We start from the raw sequence: 5,819 nt of genomic DNA, 5'->3' as shown, positions 1-5,819 counted from the left end.
GGTTTTTTGCTATTGAGTTGTTTGAGTTCCTTATATACTCTGGATATTAGTCCCTTGTCTGATGTGTAGTTTTAAAACACTTTCTCCCATTCTGTAGGTTGTCTCTCCACTTGGTTGATAGTGTCCCTTGATATGCAGAAGATCTTCAGTTTGATGTAGACCCACCTGTGTATTTTTGCTTTAGTCTTGCTCAAAAAAGTGCTGCCGACTCCCATTTCATGTAGCATTTCTTCTGTTTTCTTCTAGTAGTTTCATAGTGTCAGGTCTTATATGTAGGTCTTTAATCCATTTTGAACTGATTTTTGTGTATGACGAGAGATAGGGGTCTAGTTTCAATCTTTTGCATGTGGATATCCAGTTTTCCCTGTACCATTTATTGACGAGGCTTCTTTTTTCCCCCACTATATATTCTTGGCAACTTTGTGGAAATCAGTTGCTGTAAGTGTGTGGGCTTATTTCTGGGCTCTCTATTTTGTTCGATTGGTCAATTTGTCTATTTTTATGTCGGTACTGGGTTGTTTTGGTTACTATAGCTTCATAGTATATTTTGAAGTCAGGAAGTGTGATGTCTCCAACTTTGTTCTTTTTGTTCAAGGTTGCTTTATTTATACAGGTCTTTTGTGGTTCCATACATATTTTAAGATCATTTTTTCCATTTCTGTGAAGCATTCCATTGATATTTTGATAGGGATTGTGTTGAATGTGTAGATTGCTTTGGGTAATAAGGACATTGTGATGATGTTAATGCTTCCAACACAAGAACATGGGATATCTTTCCATTTATTTGTGTCCTCTTCAATTCTTTTCACAAGTGTTTTATAATTTTCATTGTAGAGGTCTTTCACCTCCTCAGTTAAATTTACTACTAGATATTCCTTTTTTTTTTGGTAGCTATTGTGAATGGGATAACTTTCTTAATTTCTTCCTCAGCTATTTCATTATTGGCGTATAAGAAGGCTATTGATTTTTTGTGTGTGTTGATTTTGCATCCTGCCACTATACTGAATTCATTTATTAGTTCTAATAATTTTTTGGAGTCTTCAGCATTTTCTATGTATGTGATCATGTCATTTGCAAATAAAGATAGTTTGACGTCCTCCTTTCCAATTTGCCTTTTATTGCTTTTACTGCCTTATTGCACTGGCTAGAACTTCCAGTAGTATGTTGAATAAGAGTGGAGAAAGTGGGCATTCTTGTCTTGTTTCAGATCTCCAGAGGAAAAGCCTCCATTTTGTGTCTATTCAGTATGATATTAGCTGTAGGCTTGTCATATATGGCCTTTATGGTGTTGTGGTACATTCCTCTTATACCTAATTTGTTGAGTGTTTTTATCATGAAGCAGTGTTGGATATTATCAAATGCCTTTTCTGTATCTATTGAAATGATCATATGATTTTTTTTTCTTCATTCTGTTGATGTGGTGTATCACATTTATTGATTTGTGTATCTTGAACCATCCTTGCATTCCTGGGATGAATCTCACTTGATCATGTTGAATGATCTTTTTAATGTGTTGTTGGATTCTGTTTGATAGTATTGTATTTTATGTAAGATCTCTACCTATGTGTTTCTTAGGATATTGGTCTGTAGTTTTCTTTTTTAGTTGTGCCTTTTTCTGGTTTTGTTATAAGTTTAATGTTGACTTTATAGAATGACTGTGGTAATATTCCCTCCTCTTCAATTTTTTGGAAGAATTTGAGAAGAATTGGTAATAATACTTCTTTAAATATTTGCTAGAATTCACAGCAAAGCCACCTGGTTTTGGAGTTTTCTTTGTTGGGACACTTTTTATTACTGCTTCAATCTCATTACTTGGTATTGGTCCTCTTATGTTTTCTCTGCTTCTTCATAATTCAACCTTGGTAAGTTGTAAGTGTCCACGAATTTAACCATTTCTTCTAGGTTTTCCAGTTTGTTCACATATAGCTGTTCATAGCAGTCTCATGATTCTTTGCATTTCTGTAGTATCAGTTGTAATATTCCCTTTTCCATTTTTGATTTTATTTATTTGAGTCTTCTTTTTTTCTTCATTAGTCTAGGTAAAGGTTTATCAATTTTCTTTATGTTTTTGAAAAAAGCAACTCTTTGTTTCACCCATCTTTTGTATTGTTTTTTAAATCTCTAATTAATTTCTGCTCTGATCTTTGTTATTTCTCTCCTTCTACTGATTTTAGGTTTGGTTTGTTTCTGTTTTTTCACCTTCTTGAGGTATAAATTTAGTTTGTTTATCTGAAGTTTTTCTTCTTTTTTGATGTAGACATTTATTGCTATAAACTTCCCTCTTAGAACTGCTTTCACTGTATCTGATAGGTTCTGGTATATTGTATTTTCATTTTCAGTTGTCTCCAGGAATTTTAAAATTTCCTTTTGATTTCTTTTCTGACTCATTTGTTGTTTAGGAGCATATTATTTAATTTCCATGTATTTGTATAGTTTCTCATGTCCCTTTTGTTGTTAATTTCTAGTTTTATTCCATTGTGGTCAGACAAGGTAGTTGATATGATTTTAATTTTTTAAAAATTTGTTGAGTCTTGTTTTGTGACCTAACATATGGTCTTTTCTAGAGAATGTTCCATGTGCTGCTAAGAAGAATGTGTATTCTACAGCTGTTGAATGAAATGTTCTGCATATGTCCTTTAGGTCCAATAGGCATGGAGTAGAGATTATTTCTGATGTTTCCTGGTTAATTTTTTGCCTGGATGATCTGTCCTTTGCTGAAAGTGGGGTGTTAAAGTCCACTACTATTATTGTGTTGGAGTCTATTTCTTTTGTTAGGTCTAATAGTAATTGCTTTATATAACTGGGTGCTCCAGAGTTGGTTATGTATATATTAAGAATTGTTATATCCTCTTGTTGTATTGATCCCTTTATCATTATATAATGACCTTACTTATCTTTTTTTACTTTCCTTGGCTTGAAGTCTATTTTGTCTGATATAAGTATAGCTATTCCCGCTCTGTTTTGGTTTCCATATCCATGAACTGTCTTTTTCCATCCCATCACTTCCAGAAAGTGTGTGTCTCTCTAGGTGAAGTGAGTTTCTTGTAGGCAGCACATTGTTGGTTATTTTTTTATAATCCACTGAGTCACTTTGGGTTTTTTATTGGGGAATTTTATCTGTTTACATTTAGAATTAATATAAGGACTTGTTACTGCCATTTTGTTCCTTTTTTTCCTGGTTACTTTGTTGATCCTTTTTTCTTCTTTTCCAATCTTATTGTCTTCCTTTGTGATTGAGTGGTTTTATCTAGCAGTGTATTTTGACTTCTTGCTATATATTTTTAGTATGTCTCATGAGTTTTTGTGTTATGGTTTTAAAAATTAATTTTAAAAATTAATATTGGTGAGTGCTTTATAATTTTCTAAATTTCTCCCAAAACAATAATCCTCTTTCATTATATCAACTTTTCTTAGATGTATGATTCATTTGACAAATGGATCATAACAGATATTCCTCATTCATTCACTTGAAAGATAATAATCGAGTCCTTATTATGTTCCAAACATTTTGTTAGGAGCAAGGAAAATAATAAAACAGAGCCCCTACTTACCCCGCATTTTATTGTTCTTATACCACCTGCAGCATCTTTACCTGATGTCAAACTCAGTTCTGAGATCTTGAGAGATGGGAAGTTAGCCTTCATGCGCCTTAATTCTTCATTTGTAAAATGGAAATAGTAACTCATGCCTTGCAGAGTTATTGTATTAAAATGAAACACAATGGAAAGCTGTTTTTATTTATGCTTTAGAAATGTACTTAGACCACCTTAAAGAGAAAGTTATTATAGAACCTACAAGGCATCTGGTACTATGGTAGCTGGAGGTACTAGCAACCAGGTAGTCTCTCTGTGTGTCTACTTGGTTCTTCCATTACCTTGGCTTGTTTTTACCCTCTCCTCTGTAAATCTGTTCACAAGATTGTATTACTATGGTTTGTGTTTCTTCATAACTTTGGTCTACATGCCCACTAATAGCCCTAACTCTATCTTGTGATTTCTCTCTATGCTTTCTTTCTGCTTCAGCCCTCACAGATAACTATCTAATTAATCTCATTTTTCAGTTCAAATTTCCAGAATCTTTTGTACTGATTCATTCATTTAGGCACTCAGAACATATATGGAGTGTGTATGGAATACCTACTGTGTCCAGAAAATGTACCCCCATGCTGATCTGGGCCCCACTGTTAGGACCCTCTGAATTCACCTTTATCCTGAAAATGCCTCCTGTTTGTTTGGGAGCTGTTAGAAATGCTAGATTTGGCCCCCACTCCAGACCTGTAAATCTGGAATGTGCATTTTAACAAGATCCCTGAGTGATTTGTGTGCAAATTCAAGTTTGAGAAGCACCGCTTTAAACTTCTAACTCTCAAAACTAGCTGCGCCATTGGAAATAGCTGGGGATTAAAAAATGTCTAGGGACTTACACTCAGAGGTTCAGGTTTAATTTTTCTGGGGTGCAGCCTAGCATTCAGAAAGTCTCTAGATGGTTCCAATGTGCAGGTAGTTTTGAGAACCACTGAACTAGTCCTGTGTCACCACTGACCAGATGTGCAAGCCTAGACAAATTGCTTGGTTCTCACTAGGCCAGATTTCTCATCTCTTAAGATAAGACAGCCTACCCTGATTACTTCAGAATTGTTCTAAAGGGCAGATGTGATAATACATGTAAAACTGTTTTGAAATATGTGCTTATCAATCTAAGAGTTCCATGCATCTCTCAACTTCTCTAAACCTGTCTTCCCGTATATAATTAGAAACTCAAGATAACCAATGCATATCAAATATGAGAATCTAGGTAAAAATGCATGAAAGATAACATTACCTGGCTAACATTATTTTTAACTGTGTCATGGCAGGTACTGTTATCCCAGTTTACCTATCATATAATTGAGAGTTAGAGAAGTTAAGTAACTCTCTTTAGGCTGTTAAAGAAAAATTATTCCCCAGGCGCTTGATAAAAATGGCAAGGAAGACTTTATTCAAGACCATTATGATAGGGATCAAGACTACTGCAAGAGAGAGATTAAATCTAACTTCAAATACAACAGGGACCAGTGGAGATTTATAGCGAGGGGTAAGGGAGAAGATGGAAAATTACTAAGAGGAACTTGGTAGGGGACCAAGGGTGAGGGGGAAGGGGAACTTGACTGGATATCAAGGATGTTGGAAAAGAAGCTTGATTGAACATTAAGGGCGAGGAGACTCCTGATAGACTGGCTTAGCAGGAGTCTGTAAAACGGGGCTCAGCAGGCCAAGGATACCTAGTCTAGAAAAAGGCTCAAAAGAGCCTGACTAAACTTTGATCAAGGAGCGACTGTTTGTCGGGGTGGAGTTGGGCTGTAACTGGGTGGGTCTCAATCCACAGACCTTGCTGACGCCTCTTCCCCAGTGTTAGGAATTACCCAGCTAAATCTCCAAGGACGCAATCTGTCTGGCGCTGCACGCTCGTAAGGATTCATCACTGGCCGCCTCTAAGACGACCGGCTGCCTTCCAGCCGCAAATCACATCAACCAAAAACCAGAGCGCAGCCTTCCTTATCTACCCTGTGCCTGCCCGCGAGCTGCGAGCTTGCCCAGGCAAGACTCCTGCCCGGCACTCCGAGGGCGGGGCCGCTCGCACCTGCCGCGCGCCAGTCACAGGCCCGCGCGCACGGGCGCAAGCGCCACGGCCCTGCGCGGGCCCGGCGCTCACCAGTCTCCTCTGACCCGTCGGCCTCCCTCCGTCCTGATTGGCCTTCCGGGGATGACGTACGAGGCCGCCTCGGCCTATGGCAGCGGAGCCGGCCGGCCGGGTGGGCGGAAGTGGTGTGGGTGAGATGA

This window comes from Cynocephalus volans, chromosome 1, assembly GCF_027409185.1.
Source record: "Cynocephalus volans isolate mCynVol1 chromosome 1, mCynVol1.pri, whole genome shotgun sequence".
In the NCBI taxonomy this organism is placed as follows: Eukaryota; Metazoa; Chordata; class Mammalia; order Dermoptera; family Cynocephalidae; genus Cynocephalus; species Cynocephalus volans.
The sequence above is the reverse complement of the archived record's forward strand: the minus strand, read 5'-3'. Positions refer to the sequence as shown.